The 17,124-nt window shown below is 39.2% G+C and overlaps 1 long non-coding RNA gene across 1 annotated transcript; it reads right to left on the reverse strand.

Annotated features, from left to right (window-relative positions):
* Positions 1-469: 469 nt before the first annotated feature.
* Positions 470-3,469, reverse strand: LOC123638624. The gene is made up of 3 exons (XR_006735410.1): positions 3,418-3,469; positions 979-1,102; positions 470-591 (listed from the first exon to the last, which is right to left on the reverse strand). It is a non-coding gene; the product is annotated as an uncharacterized LOC123638624 (long non-coding RNA).
* Between the last annotated feature and the right edge of the window lie 13,655 nt (positions 3,470-17,124).

Below are 17,124 nucleotides of genomic sequence, written 5' to 3' on the forward strand. Positions count from 1 at the left end.
TCTCTCGGGAGCATACGGTGCTCTATAGCTTTTTCCTGGGAGTGGGGACTGCAGAATACATGGATGTTGTAAATGCTGCACAAACGATCCCTTGTGGCCCTCCCACCGGCCCGACCCCTGGGGCCAGAGTGCTTGTCTTCAGAACTGCGTCAAGGGCGTGGGTGTTGGGTAGGACAGCCTGGGAATCAGAGCGCAATTTCCCCAGATCTGTTGCCGTCCTGGTCAAATGACTCATTGGGAAATTCTTAGACTCTTACTCATCTATATGCCCTCTTTCTCTGCTTCCAACCAGCGGCCAAGATTAAATCAAAGGGTTGTACCTGAGTTATCCTGGATGTTTGCCATTCGAATTTGTCTTCTGACTTAGTTCCCTTCTGAGGGTTTTTAAATTATTTTTTCTGAAATGGAGCACGAGTCCCATTGTTACTGGATCTCTCTAAAGACAGACTGTGCGACATGAGAGGGAAGAAAGTTTGCTTCTGCTTTGCAGAATAGCATCATGCAGCACCGGGACCTTGAAGATTCAGTGCCTCAAAGGCAAGGTGAGAAAATGATGCCCAGTCGATGCCCCGTGGAAGACAGTGGCACCTGCTAGGAGGACAAATAAACATTATGTTATAATCACGGTCAGACACCATGTGGTAGCTGAGCAGACATGTTGCGAACATAGAGGATATACCTCCTGTCATTCTGACCCTCTTGGCCAGAGGGTCAGAGATGGGAGACTGTCTGTCAGGGAGGGGACAGTGAAATCTGCATTGTCACTATTACCAGGACTTGACCAGTTTCCCTAGAACAGAGAGCCTGAGGCAAAGCTCCCGTGCTAATACTCCGTGGGAAGGGGTAGGCTGTGCAATCCCGGGATGCAAGACTGAAGGGAAGCTGAAAGTGAAGTAGGAAAAGAGGAAGAGCAAATACAAGGAGATACATCACTGAGCTGGCTAGTTTGTCAAGAAGGCATGGGTGCTGTTATGTCACCTGGGAGTGAAGCCATGTGGAACTACTCCATCCCCAATCTGCCGGCTCCTCTGTCTCTCCCCTCTGCTGGTCAGTGCTGATCCCCTACAAATCCAGGTTCTCTTATGCGAGCCGTCCAGAGAGCCTTTGGGGAAACCAAAGCATCAATGAGTTGGTTTGTGCCGGACCTGGGTGGTGAACTGCCATGGCTCCGACCCCACTGGCACAGCGGCGGCCTGGCCCAAGCCCCCAGGGGAGGTGGAGGCAGCTAGTGGGGGGAGGAGATGAGATGGATTGACAGCCACAGGGGTGGAGCCAGTGACAGCCAGGACGTCTCCTGCCGGGAAGCCTGGCGAGCCGCCGAGGTCCGTGGGGTGGGGCTGGCCGGACCCGGGTGCTCCCTGTCCCACAGACGGGAAGGTGCGAGGAACTGCTGGTTACACCCGCGGTTTCTAAATTACAAGTAACATAAACTTTAGGAAATCATCTCTCCGCACAGTCCCCAACCCTTTTGGCAGCAGGGACCAGTTTCATGGGAGACAATTTTTCCGCAAACCGGCGGGGGTGGCGGGGATGGAGAGCGATGGGGAGCAGCTGTAAATACAGACGAAGCTGCTTCACTCGCTGGCCCATCACTCACCTCCTGGCGTGCGGCCTGGTTCCTGACAGGCTTGGGGACCACAGATCTATTGGAATTAGTGTCAGATGGGAAACACTATAAAGGAAGTTGGAGAATATCCATAGGAATACAGATTCCTAGAATAAATGGAAGGCTGTTAGAGACTGTCTCCAACTTAAACAAAAACAAAACAAAACTTCAAGTAGAAGAGGTAGGTGATTTGCCCAAGCAGAAATACAAAAGAATCCAGAATATTTTTTTCTTTTCCAAAGCAATTTTTTTTTTTTTTTTTTAATTAAGGAAGCTATCCCTTTCAGGAATGGTCTGGGTAGTCTTAGAGTAATTTAAATCATTTTTGTCTTCAGATACTGTTCATATTTATGATTTTGAGACTTTTATGCTAATTAACTACTGAGAGATTTGTAGGCTTTTCAAATGAAATATCTCAACATGTCTCGAAGAGTTATATTTGTATGGAATGATCTGACTGCAGGAATGTTTAGCAATTTATCAGGGGTTATGTTCATAAGTCTAAATCAGAATAATCTACCTCAATCTATTCAATTAGAATGAAAGCCACTTCAGCAAAATAATAAGCATGTATCTTCTTCCAACCTCATTGCATTTGATTCAGGATTGGATGAGAACTTTTCTCAAACTTACCTTTGCATCTGAGATTTTTGAAATGTTTAAGGAAAAAGTTTTTACATGTAAGCCTTTTGAAGCCAATAGTTTCCCTGTTCTTAAAATGTGAAAAACACTAGAGCCTAAAAAGCAACCATTTCAAAAACATGTTTCGGGTTCAGATTCTGGGCCCAGCTGCGATGCCTGCCCAAAAGTAAATTGCATTGCAACTTCTGGGCTGTCCTTTGCCCTCCCATCTGCGTGTGGACCTGCATTTCTCTAGGAACCGATAGTTGATAGAAACTGTTTTGTGTAAAATTCAAAAATCTACATAAATTTGATAATTTTCTACAGAGCATTTGACATGAGCAAGCATACTTAATAAGATTTATGTAATTTTGTTTCTTGTGATTAGAAATAAAATTAGGTTAGAACCCCTCGCCAGTTCGATACTGATTGGCTACCATGAATGAATGTGCAGTGCTATGCAGAGGCAAAAGGTATAATGTGAATAATCTGACATCTCTTTTTAAAAGCCTTATGCACAGGATGGGCTCATAACCAAACACTCATTAGTAAAAGGTGGTGAGTAGTTGTTAGACCAAGTGTTGCGTGGGCACAGATGCTACATAGCTTGAGAATCAGAAGGAGCTTGGCCATCTTTGTGAACTGAGGACACTGGGATCAAGAGATGCTGAGTGACTGTCCTTAGATCACAGAGCCAGTTTTTAGCAAAAAAATCAGTCTTTTGTTAAACTCTGACAACTCATATAATTTCTTCCTCTCTGTAGTTTTAGGTATTAAAATTCAAAATAACATTTTTCTATAAATAATGTGGGTAAGAGGTGCTTGATTCTCGGGTGTCCCTGACATTATAGTTGTGCAGCGTCGGGCTCTGGAGCCACACGAGCGGGGTTTGAATCGAGGCTCTGCCACTTACTAGTTGTGTGACCCTGGCAGGTTATAGAACTCTCCGAGGCGAGTGTGAAATGGGGATAAATTTCATGCCCAACTCGTAGGTTCATTGTAAAGATTAAATTAGTGGTTTCTATGCAGCCCTTAGTGGTGGGAACATAATAAGCACTTAATATTGATTGTTTATTATTATTTAAATTACTTTTACTAAACCGTTATGAAACAGTTCTAGACTCTGTTTACCCTCCCAATCACTAATTTTTTTCCCTCTCTCTACCACCTAACCCCTCCTATAAACTCACCTTTTATGTACTCTTATCAGGACCAGCAACGGAGTTCCATACCTTGGAAGGGTGCACAATGGGGAGATGTACAGGGCCTCATCTTTCAGTTAGTTTCATCAGGTCAGTAAGGATTTGACACATTAATTTTGCAACTACTTTAGGATAATGCTCCGTGATTCTGCTTTTTTAAACAAGTGACATATTGATTCTTGATCTGAGTTCCAGGTAGACAATTGTAGCTCTTCGCCTCAATCTTTTTATCCGCATCACACTGGAGGGCTGGGTGGTTGTTTATTATATTCTTGTTTAGCTTCCCCAGAAATAAACTTGACTATCATAATAAGAGACTTCAACATGTCAGGAGGCTCAATATTGATAGTTTCCATTAAGTCTATAATGCATAGTTTATGGAACTTCTTTGGGGCAATAGGCAGGCTGAGTACCCTTAGAAACTCCTTATCTTGTCATAGGAAGTTTCCCGCCTCCAAGGGAGCTTTTCAAAAATGTGAATGTTGGCTCCAGGGCCATTGTGCTGGTTGCTGAGAAGAAGTGGCTGAAGTGTTTTCCTATTACTTAGTACCCGTTAGCTGAATACTGCTGCCAAAAAAAAAAAAAAAATTATTTCAAAACTGGCAAAAACACAAAAATAAAATTTAAAATTTTTACATTTTCTTCCAGCAATGCTCAGATGAATGGTCATTGGAATTTTTACTTATGTAAACACATTCTAATGTTCAGTTGACAAATTATTTTTCTATTGTAGTCTAGACTCCTCAGGGGGAAAAATGTCATAAATTCATCTGAATGTAAGATGATATAGTTTCATTCTTTTTTCCATAGGACAGTAAAATTTTGAACACCATTAGAATGGAAACATTCTTTTATTTTTTGTGATTAAGCAATATTTTTATATTCAATTGTATGCTTTATTTCATCCTATATTTTTCATAAGGTGATTTGAAAATTATTTTTAGAGATACTTTTTGATTATTTTATAACTTTGCATGTTAAAAATATTTTATGAATTATAAACATCTTTACTTTGGGACTATGTTTTGAAAAACAACTATGTAGGTGCTAGCAAAAAATGATTATTTTTTATTATGTACAAATCAAATAAAATGTATACCTATATTCTGTAATATTAATTAAAAAGCACTTTGGGGTGTTAAAATTTATAAGGCTTCACCTTGGAGTATATTATTTTAAATAGAAATAGTTACATTCACTATTTTGGGAAAATGAAGAATAGTTCTCATTTTAGTATCCAGTAGCTCCTCTATGTAGCTGGTAGAAGAGTATAAATTTAGCATTGATTGCGTTCTGCCTAATTTGAGAATAATATATGTATATATTTTTTCCTGCCTACATGAATCTAAATTTTTCAAGAGTAAGGGAGCATATTTTGTTCCTAAGCACAAGATAGAAATGTACACATGCTAAAAATACATCATAAAATATATGTTTTATCTAAATGTGTTATAAGTGTATATATTTTTATACTTTGTGCTAACTCATGAAGCACATATTGGGAAGGCTATTTAGGCATTATTTTATCATCTGGATAGCTATTAATTGACATTTTTTTGACATTTACAAGGTCATAATTTATGTTCATACTGTCCACTGATTAATTCTGGAACTATTTTTTGGGCCTATGCTATGGTACCAGGAACTTACACTCCTAGAACTGTCAGTCCAATGAGGAACACAGACTACATTGTGATGTAAGAATCTCAAGTGTCTCCTGATTCCAACATTTGAGACTAAATATTTCCATTATAACTATAGTATTGTATTTTGTTACATTTTAGTTTAATTTAAATAAAGATTAGTTGAGAATTAATATGAAATATTAATTGGAAGTCAAACACTAAAATAAAATATTAATCAAGTGTCCTGTATAAATTTTTACAAAAGCCTATGGATTAGATGCTACAATTCCCGTTTTACACGTGGAAAAATATGAAGATGATATTCCCTGGTTCCAGAATTTTAGAAATTGATAATCCTTTTGTATTTCATATGTAGCAGTAATCTATTTCTTTTTCAATCCATTCTATTTAAAAAGTGTGTTTAAGGCATATATTAATTATATGGTTTAGTAACACTAATTGCTTAACTTCTTACATTTGAAAGGATTTAATTAGGCAAACTTAATAGCATAGAAGCTACAGTCTTACAAGGTGATAATCCCAGGAGCTGTGTACATGATGCCATTTAATTAATTTGAATTACCAGTTTCTGGAATGTTTAAGCTTTGTTGGACTTTCAGGAACAAAGGGGACAGTGACCTCCCCATGAAAAGAATGCGGCGGATAAGCTGATCAGTTACTTATCAGCCCTGCTATTGTAGCTGTGCCAACCAGACATGTTCACATTGCTTGGATATGATGTGCATGGTAGTTGTAGTCAGACAGGGGTGATAAAGATAAAATTATGACTTCATTTTCCATGGATAATTTATCCTTTGTTCTTTGGAATTACCCATTGTAAGACCACACATAAGGAAAATGTGATACCAAAAAATGTCCCAGCTATGTACAGTACTTTCCTTAATACTCTGTAACAGCGAGATAGGAAAAATCTTAGAAATATCAAACCTGCTTTAGGTTTCTGCCACTACTAGAAGAAAAGGATTTTATAAAGAAGTAAAGATAAGTTTCAAAAAAATTATACCTCAGCATTACACCTGACTTCAGACTAATGATTAATGATAGAGTTTCATTTTATTCAGAAGTGGTTCCCAGCTTAAGTTTGGAAAGTAGGTTAATATTTTCTCAAAGTCCATTGTGAAGGAGATATATATTTTTTTCCAAGAGAACTTTGAACAAATTGCATTATCACTAGGAAGGGTTCATAGACAGCTAGTAACTAAAAATGCTTTTAGGTAAACCTTCAGGGAAAAGTTATGACTGAACAAACTCTAGCCCTATTTTAAGCTTAACAATGAGTGTAAGATTAAGATACAAGAAACTGAAATTAAGAAAAGAGATAATTCTGTTTCATCAGCTAGCCTTGGATGGTGCTTTAATCTACAATAACCAAAACAAATTGTGACTCAACCAAACTCTCTCATGCTCTTCTTATTTGTCACAAATCAAGACCTTTGACTTCTAAGTTAAGAGGTGGAATTTACCTTATTTTTAACCAGCCAAGATAGATAGAAGTGACATATGTAAATAAAATTTTATGACAATTTTATTATGGTTGATCAGGGTAAATTATTAATTTAAGGTTATTTATATTCAAAGTCTCTTCAAATTTAAGAAAATAATACAATCTTTTTTATAAATATATAACAGTAACCGATAGGGTCTTCGTGTGAATTTAGACTATGCTAACTGATTTTTACTCTTACTGCCCAGAAAAGATTCTAGATAAGGGAGTGTCTACATATAAAATGACTAATCTTATTCTAGAGAAACTATCTATCATGGCATAAATGCAGTGACGGAAGGCAGCTGTTCTACCAAGTGTTAATAAAGGACTAATATTCATAAGTTTCAGATATGTTGAAATCTCTTCTCTTCAATAATGGAATTGATGGCATTTGTAACCAAAGAAGATGATAATTACAATAGTATTTAACATTTATTGAACTGTTAGTATGTGCTAGACACTATGCTAAGGCCTTTGAAGGAATTATTCCATTGAATCCTTCACTATGTCAGTAAGGTGCTATTATTAGTTGCAATTTAGAGATGAAAAAGTTGAGGTCTTGCTGACTTGACAAGCCCTCCATTCAGTCCTGTTTATAAAAACAGGGATTGCATTTTTTAAAGCACTGATAGCATCATAGAGTGTGGTGGGAAGAGCAGAACTTTGGGAGTCAAGAGAGCTGTGTTCTAGTCTCGACTGTGCTTTAACCGACAATAACCAAAACAAACTGTGACTGAGCCATTGAGGGTGGGGCCTCTGTTGGGGTTACTATTCTACAGCCAATACCCATCCTAATACCAGTGACATAATAAATACTTACTAAGCCTTTATGGAATATTAGATTCACTGAGTGAATGAAGGAGCTGCTAACTCAATGTGTGATCTTGGCCAAGTTTTTTAACCCCTTTGGGCCCTATTCATTTTTTATTCCTTTTCTGTTCTATTTCTGTCACCTTCCTTGTTTTAAAAAATGATTTGAGGCATCATAATAAAAGATACAACTGCATAAGACCTTTGAAGTAAAGATAAAAGGTCAAGAGTGATATGCTTTAAGAAGAGAGAAAACCATATCCAAAATCAAGGACAAGAATAGCTGCTTCATCTGAGCTTGGAATTTGGACTGAAAGTTGCTGCAGAAACAGAGCATCTGTGGACTGAAACCACCCCACCTACCCGTGCTGCTTCTGCCACATTTGGCCAGAGCAATCTGCTTCTGTAGGAGTCTTGAAGGAAAGAAGAGAAATGCCCAAAATATCAGCTTTGCTGTCTAATTATTTTTAATGATTAAATCATCCAGTTCTAGATGATCAAGTGAGGTCCATTTTAGAGCATATGATCAAAAATCCAACAGCAAAAAAAATGTTAGGAATAAAAAAGGCTTCTTTCTCTAGTGGAACCTGAGAGACCCCACTGAATGGAGGAATTAGACTAGCTTGGAAAATGAAGAGGTCTAAAGAACAGGTTTAAAAGATCAAAAAGAACCAAGTCACCCCAGACCCTAAGTACCAACATGGAAACACAAATTAGTCTTGACTCTCTCTAGCAGAATGGTTACTGGAAATGAGAAAGAACATGAGAGAAAGAATAGAAAAATTCCAGCCACTGTCACATAAACCCATCTTAACATGGTCACTAATTGCCTTGGGGAGGTGGTTTTTTGGGGGGTTCAGACAGAGCAATTTGATAAGAAAAGAATCTGAGCTTGAGTTAAATGGTGATAAAGGTAAATAATTAACCAGATTACTTCAACAAACAGCAGCAACCTTAGCTATTTGGGTTCTACCTTGAAAAAAGAAGCATTAGAACCAGCAAGTCTCCATCCTGACAAACTTTTTTCCTTTTTCTTTGAGCGTTTCTCCTTTTGGCATTTTTTCCTTTGGGCATTAGCTTTTACCTTCCCTGAAGAAGCCACTGTCTTTCATAAGCTGGACCTGGTTACACTTCAGAGATCAAAAGGAGGCTTTTTCCAACACATTAAAGATATGCTCCTATTTCTTCCACATTTATGATATTTGCTCAGCTGTTTCCTCCCATAACCGTTTTCTGTTTGCAGATTCAAAACCAGCTATTGGGAGATTTAAAGAGCTATTCAGCAAAAATGTGCTTAATCTCCTAGCACCTCATGTGTGTCCTGGATTTCTGACCTCTATATGGTGAGCCCACAGATTCATTCATTGGGAACCTTCAATAGCTTAGTGGCTCATTCGCCAAACAGTGGTCTGAGAGCATCCAGGTGGTCAACCAGAACGTGCACTTTCTCACAACTGTGCTAAGCACCTTTCAGTGTGCTACTTCTGTGTTAATGATAGTAATCAGACAAATGGAAAAAATAAAAAAAAAAATGTGGAGAAGTGAAAAGAGTACAATTGGACTTGGAAAAAAATCAAATGATACACAATTACAGTTGTGCCTCTTAAAATTATGTCATACCTGGGGACTGGAATCCTTGGGAAAATTGTAGTGGAATTCAAAGTTTTAATTTCATTAAAAGAGAATGCAGGAGTGGTAGTTATACTTCCCATGCCCTTCTTTTGCCCAGTTCAGTAAAGTCATTTCAATTGAACATTTAAGTCTGAAAATTAAATTGTTTGATATACTGAGCAATGCATCTTTGGTACCGCTCGGGAAGTTGGGTGGGAAAATTAGCAACTGTGGATTGTATAGAGCAGATAACTGTAATTAATAATTAGTGAAAAAATATCTTATGACATTATAAAATATTTTTTCATGCATGTTTTATTTCAGTGCATAAGTATAGAGTAGGTGTTCACATTTTATAAATAATGACTGTGACAGAAATTGAGAGCAAAATTTAAAGGAAAACTCATTTCTCTACCTTCTGGAAAGTGGGATGCTCAATCTGCTTGATCCAATTTTTGAAAGTCATCTCTTGGTTTTTGTGTCTGTGTGTCTAGTGGGAGCAAGTACAGGGATGGGGGTAGAAATTCCTTTCTCTCTCTCATTCTTTCCTCTTTTCTCAATTTCCATTGTTCTGTCTATTCATTTTTGTGTGTGTAATCACATTAATGGTACTGAAAAAGATCCTGAAACAAAATTAGTAAACACCAGGTTCTCAATAGTTGAAATGAGAGACAAATCAAATTTTATATAGATCTCATAGAGTGCTATGCTGGCATTCAAAAAACCCCAGCTGCATTAGTACAAGAAGAAGGGAAACATGACTTAAAAACAGAGCTTCATTTGCCAAGCATAGCACATCTTTCACACATGGAGTGTGGAGTCTAGTATTTTAATCTTAGACCACATGAATAGAGAGACCCAACAGCAAGAATAAAGATAATTACACCATCCTTCTTTGCATGGATTAGAAAAAGCTTGGAGCAGTCTTACAGTTTAAGAGGAAAAAGAAGATATTCAAAAGATTCAGGCCAGGTATTGGTTTTGAAAATACAGCAAATCAGGGATAAGTTTCAGGAACAGAGCACATTTCAAAAATATGCGTGTGGCACATCTGAGGATGCATGAGATCTGATCTGTGTTGTCCCACAGCACAGCGATGGGATGAATGGTGAAAACTGTGGGAAAGTAGATTCCAGCCACACATGGAGAAGTCCCTGACAACAGCATGGGCTGCTTGGCAACACAGTGTGCCTTCACCTCGGGGCCAGTTTGATAATGTTCATCAGGGTCGTAAGGAGAGCTCAACTACAAGGTAGCACTTGAATCAACTGACCTCCAGAGCCCTTTCCAACCCTGAGAATCTATCATTCAATAAAAGAAATGGAAGTTGAGGAGCAATTACTGTGGGGATGAAAGATATTTGACATGGAATTGATGTGTAGCGTCTGCTTCTCAGGCCATGTAGGCTCTGGTCTTGCCATGATTGCATGAACCATAGTTCCACGCTAAGATACTTTTGAAGTTAAGCTATAGTTTTGTGCTACCTATCAGGGCAACTCTGTCCTTTCTTTCTTTGTTGTGTTATGGAAAAAAAATGAAATGATTATGTGCCTCCAAGTACTTCTTGAAGGTTTCATCCCCAGATGATGACGATGATGATGATGATTTTAGTGGATACTATAATCTCTCCTATCCCCCCTTCAGGACCAGGGTACCCCCTCACCCAGCCCCCAGTGTGCACTGCTGAAAGCTCACAACTGATTCCCTCTTCAAGAGTGGGTTCACCCAAAGTTATGCCTCCTCCCTGGAGGCAGCCTGCATGCAATGAGTGGATATAAGGGTGTAAAGGCCCAACCTCCTTCTCTTCCTTTGGGACAACTTGGAAGTGTCATCCCAGCACCATAGCTTCCTGTGACCTCTGTTCACCTTCTCTCTCTGTCCAATATTTCCTCACCAGTTCCCTTACCCACTTTAGTAAATCTCCTCATTATCATGTGTTTCTAGAGACTCAACCTAGGACAGCAGAGATGATGATGATGATGATGATGATGATGATGATGATGATGACAGTTGTGGGGGTAGGGTACAGTGGTAGCAGTGCAGAAGAAAAACAAAGTGCATTTCATTTGCAATGCCTTTTATGCTAGCCAGTGAAAAGATTCATTTGATGCTCATAATAACTTGTGAGTGAGCATGGGGCCTAAATCATTCCCAGTTTACAAATCAAAGAATTGGGAAATGTAAAGTCATTATTTGCTCATGCTCACAAAATTTGGGATAGGTTTCATAGTAAATCCAGTTTTCCAGTTCCCATATGAATGTTATTTTGCCTGATTATAGTGCCTGGCACATCACAGAACTAGGAAGAATATTTGTTGCATAAATTAGTGTGATTTCATTGGCTTTTTATCCTTCCTCTTTTCCCACTGACCCTGCAAGGCAGAGAAAAAAGGGTCCTGATTCTGCAAGTTATTCACAATTTCAAATATTTTCAATTGTTCCTTCCAATAAATGTTCTTATATTCACTAGCTCACATGACCTACCCGTTTTGTTTAGAAATTATGAAGACTTGTATGTGACAAACATATAGGACAAAGAAAAAAGAAAATATTTAAAAGGAAACTTGAGAAAGAGTTCCACATCATGCTGACAGGCCTTGCTATGGTCCTGGAGTTGTGTTTATCCTAGACCAGCATAACCTGAATAACGGGTATTAAGGATCAATGAGCGCACATACCTCAGCCAGGTGAGATGTCTGACGGCCACTTCCACCAAGTCCTCACTAGGAGGAAAACCTTTAGGGAAATCCCCCTGCTTCTGCAGAGCATATGAGCACTAAGAAATGTGTGTTGTGCTATAAATGCACGGATGTAGCAAAATGAATTTAAAAGAATTTTATCCGAGTCCACATTTGATGAGGAGTCACTGATTAAAATGTCGCTGACTGAAATGTTGCTTCCCCACTTAGACTTTGCTGGAATGAAGTTCTTGTTTGGCTTGTTAGGCCATGGACTTTAAAAGCTTTCAGCCCAGCTTGTTTAATTAACCGCAGAAGGATTCCCTGTGGTGACCTGGGATATTTCACTTCATAGGAGTTTTAGGTGGAGATGTCCTACAGCAGAGAGAGGAAATCTTGAGTGAGCTAGGTCATTGCAACTGAGAGAAAATCAAAGCCATTACTCTTTTCTTCACAGTGGACTTAGACCCAATGTAAAGAATATTTGGAAACAGAAATTGTTTCATTCTTCTCAGCAGCAACTCTGTAGTTTGATTTTCAAGTGATACTGTTGCTTATAAAATAATCTGGCATCTAAATTGTGATAATGCTTTCTCCCCTTCCCCAGGCCTGTCTGCAGTGCCTTAAAGCAATGACAAATATAATACCTTTATTCCAAGATGCAGAAATTGTAATAAAAATGATCAAAATGATTTATACTAGATCAATGGCAAAAGAAAAAAATTGGGAACATCAACATTCCTTTCTGGTGTACTTTCAGTAATCTGATCCAAACAAAACCGAGAGGAGTCTCTCTATTTACAGACAATGAATTAAAAGTGTTGAAATAATAAGAAATTCGCTATAAAAGAAAAATCATGTGATTCTTTAACCTTGAAAGTCATGACTTTTCTAAGCCTAATTTCTCACCTGTCAAACAAAAGTACTTCCTACTTGGCAGGTTTTCTGTAAGGCACAGATTTAATATTTATGAAACTTGTAGCATAGTGCCTGGCACGTAGTAATCTGCTAAATAAATTACATTGACTGTTATTACATTATACTTAGACATTATAAATGATGTTCAATATAGGCAAAAACAGAACAAAATGAACAAATAAAAATAAGATGTTCTCTATGTGCCTAATAATTCTCTGAGATTTTAGGCTTTTGAAAGCTGCAATAACTGCTGTAGATACTGTTTGTCTGAAGCTGCCAAAGGACGTGACCTATATCCTGAGGATGGTATAAGGTCTTGGAGAGTCTGAATTAGGAAGCAATTCCTGAATTTGAAGATACAATGAAATCATGCGTGTTTTCTCTCAGAAATTGATGAAGAGAAGGCCACCGATTATTCTCAGAAACCACGTGTGGGGGAGGACGCACTTTGACGTCTTAAGAGTATGGGTTGGGAGAATGTTACTTTGGAAGACTCTTCCGGAAAAACACAATCAATCCGGAGGAGATTTGGTAGGATCTTTTCAACGTCTCACCTATGTTCCTTTTTGTTGTTGCTTCAACTTTATACTCGTCAATTCAGTCTAAATCCAGTAAAGGAAGCTCTTGGTCAATTCAGTATAGAAAAAAAAACAAAAACCAAAAACATCTAGATACACAGTTTGTTTAACATTTGCCACCAGCCTCCTGGGAATTCATTCATTTGCTAATTCGGTTCAGTCAAGTTGTCCATACTTTAGTCCTTCTCAGACCCAACTGGATAGAAAGCAACAACTTTTTTTTCCCAAAAAGAATAGTAGCTATAACACCATAACTATTATGTGTTGAATTATGTCCCTTCAAAAGATATATGGAAGTCCTAAGCCCCAGAACCTGTGAATGTCACCTTATTTGGAAATAGGGTCTTTGCAGATGTCATCAAGTTAAGATGAGGTCATATAGATTAAGGTGGGCCCTAATCCAGTGAGCACTGTCCTTATAAGAAAAGAGAAATCTGGGTACTGACAGGCACAGGGAGATGCTATTGTGATGATGGAGGCAGAGACTGGAGTTATACTGCCACAGCCAAGGAACACCGGACAGTGGGAAGACGCCGGGAAGGAGTCTTCCCTATAGCCTTCAGGGAGAGCCGGTCCTGCCATCATCTTGATTTCAGACTTTCAACCTCCAGAACGGAGACAAAGTTTCTGTTGTTTTCAGCCACCTAGTTCGTGGTACTTTCCTACAGCAGCCCTGGGAAATAAATACAAGAACCATAGCAATTTTGATGCAAAACATGAGCATCGTGAAGGTTAATCAAATTGCCCAGGGTCAGCTAACTAGAGTGAGTTACTCTTAACCTCAGATGCGGGGTGGCTGCAGACTGTTAAGATTAAAGTTATCTCTCTTCAGTGGCTGAACCAGTTTCTGAGATCCAATCTGCTGGCTTTTCTTGGCCTTCATCTCAAACCACGGACAGCCTGGCTCATTCATTTATAACTTTTCTGTTTCATAAATATTACAACCTTGAAAAAGACCACATAAAAATTGCAGGAAGAGGACTGAAAAGTTCTCCCAGTGACTGTCCACACAGATCTGCGTTGCAAGATAAAATACCAGGTACCCCGCGATTCCCATGACGACACTAGCGCCTGCTCCTCCTCTGCTGAGCCCCATCGGCCCTCACCATCTGCGCCATTCTCCTGACCAGCACCTGGACTGGCTTTGCTTTTTGACGCTCTGGTCTATGTGCATCTAGTATTTCCAGCTGTATTAGAAGGTCCCAGAGGTCTGTGCCCGCCCCAGTGCTGCCGTGTAGTAGCTGTGCCATAAATATGAGAAACAAAAATATAAAGTAATGCCTAATATTATTTTATATAATTTATATCAATTAATTCATTTCAATTAAATGAATTGCAATTCTACAATTGTAGCAATTCTACAACAACCCTATTAGATGATATTATCTTTTTTTTTCTGTATATGAGGAAACAGGCACAAAGAAGTCAAGTGTTCTGAGCAAGATCACACAGCTAATACATAGCAGAGTATTGGAATCCAGGCAGTTTATTTATTTGTCCAACGGATGGTTGAACGAATAGATAAGCTTTGAGATACTAATATGAAGCCAGTATGAGGATAGCTGAGCAATGCTTTGAGTCCATGCTGAGAGGACAACCACAGTGGCTCCGTAGGCAAGTGCGCCTCTGATGTAGGAATGCTCCTCTTTCCAGAAAGGAAGGGCACTTCCTTAACCTGCACATCGGCCCTGGTGATCCTGACACTTGCAGATGTTCAGCCAGGTCAGAAACACTCGAGACAATAGCTAAGAATGAAGTTTAAGGGAGATTCTCTTCAAAAATAGTGAGGAGGTTATTGATGTGACTGAATCCCTGACAAGTCCAATAGACTAAAGGCTCACTGACAATGTCCAGAAATGAGAATGTTCTCTCTTCGGACCCAGGGCTGACCCTATCTGGCAGAGGCAGCTTGTTGTCTATCTGCTTCCCATTCTCTCTTTCTCAATGCTTGAGCACTGATTCGTCTGGGGCCACAGTCTGCCCGGCTAAAAGACTACATTTTTAAGCATCACTTGTAATTAGAGGCAGGCAGTAGATATCAGCAGAAGTGTTGGGTGGGAATTGTGGATTCGAATTCCAAATGTGAATTCCAATTCGAATGGAAAATGTGCCCCTTAGCCCTCCCTCTCTTCCTCTCGCCTGGAGCATGGACATGATGGCTGGAGTGCAAGTAGCCATTCTAGACCATGAGGACTGCTTGAGGATAGAAACCATTTTCTAAAGATGCCAGAACAGAGAGAAGAAGCTGGAGTCCCGACAATCATGGAGCCAGTTTTCCACTAGCCCTGGACTGCTTGTCTCTCACGTCTTCAAGAGAGAAAAACTTACCTCCGCCTTGCTTCAGCACTCTTATTTAGGTTTTCTCTTACATGCAGCCAATCCTAATCTTGTGCTGAGACTATTTCTTAAGTGTTACCAAAAATTGAAAAACGAACTTGAATTTGTTTACAAATGTTGAGTTTAAAAATTGTTCTATCTTATTTCAAAGGATACATTCATCTCATCTAATGTATGAAAGAAAAATGCACCAAGCAGCCTCACGTATCTTAGGCTTGGCTCATGTTGTTCCCTTGGTCTGTGGACCGTTTTGTGTGTCTTTCCCTCATTAAGTCCTCCATATCCTTCAAGACTCAGCTTAGGTGTCAGCTCTTAGAAGAGTTATTTTAATCCACCCTCGTGCTTCTAGTAAAAATGGTTGTGAAATGATATTTTGTGCTACTTTAAAACCACAAGGAATGTTTCTAAATTTAATCTTCCTTTGTTGCAGTAAATGATAGCAGTTCAGGGTAACTATGCAGAAATTAGGGTGTCAGAATCATACTTTTCAAAGCATAGGAACTGAATTCTGATTTGGGGAGATGTAGTGAAATAATTACCATTCTGGGTTATAGTCCTAACCGTGACTGGAGAAGAATATGCTGCTTCGAGCAAAGTCATAAAATAGATCTCCTGTCGAGTATTCTGCAAGGGTGCATAGTTTATTTTTCCTGGCTGTGTATGCTATCCCTGGTAAGCCTTTAACTGAGCATCTACTATGTCTAAGGTGATTTGGGGGGTTTTGTTTTTCAGCTATTTTTCTGACTTGGTATCAGACCATTGGATTCTAAATCATGTGCCATGTAGTATATTACTCAGGCAGGCCCATTTTATTATTTTGATGAATGAATCTCACTGAACAGTTATATCAGAAGTGCTTCTAAAAGGCAAAAGGTGACCCCTCTAGTTTTCATTTCTCTGAGATTTGAACAATTTGGCTGCTGAGGGCTTTGGCATTTGCCTCTTCAGAGTTTACAGAAGCTGCCAAGTTTCACCCTGTGGCTCCTGATTTGTTCCAGTGGTTCAGGTGAAACCAGCAGCATTTGTTTAAAATGCTTCTCGCCAGGCTTTTGTTTGCCGAGGCTGATGTGTTTCGTTACTAATTCAATAATGCTGTGATGGCAGAGCCCGCAGCTTTTTCTGTGTGGTTGGGCATCGTGGCACACTGCCTGGAAGTACCTGGGAGCCACTGTTTCCGTAGGACACAATGCTAAGTGGAAAAGGTCGTTGCAGATACACTCTGTTAATTTGGTCAGAATGCCTCTCTGAGAACAAAGCATGGCCCCTCACAGGAAAGTGAAGGCAATCAGCCCTCTTTCCAGGTCGCTTTTTAAGCTTATCATTATGAAGTACAAACAGTCAAATTCCTTGGGAGCAAGTGCAGCCTTTTCTATATTGCTCGCACAGTCTCTCACACCGTGGGTTTAATAAAAGCCAAGAGTACTTTTCTTTAGCTGGAGACAGCAAAACGTATTTGTGTTTGGGGTTAGTTAGCAGGGTTTGCAGGGGTGGGAGGGCTGTTAATTGTGGGTTACTGTTTTGTTGTTGTTGTTGTTATTGGGTAACACCATAATTTTCCCCCAACCTCATACTGACACATATTAATGCACATCTTAAGACAGAGTAGTTATTGTAAGCTACTGCACTCATAG

The sequence above is a fragment of the Lemur catta genome, chromosome 5 (genome assembly GCF_020740605.2).
Source record: "Lemur catta isolate mLemCat1 chromosome 5, mLemCat1.pri, whole genome shotgun sequence".
Lineage (NCBI taxonomy): Eukaryota > Metazoa > Chordata > Mammalia > Primates > Lemuridae > Lemur > Lemur catta.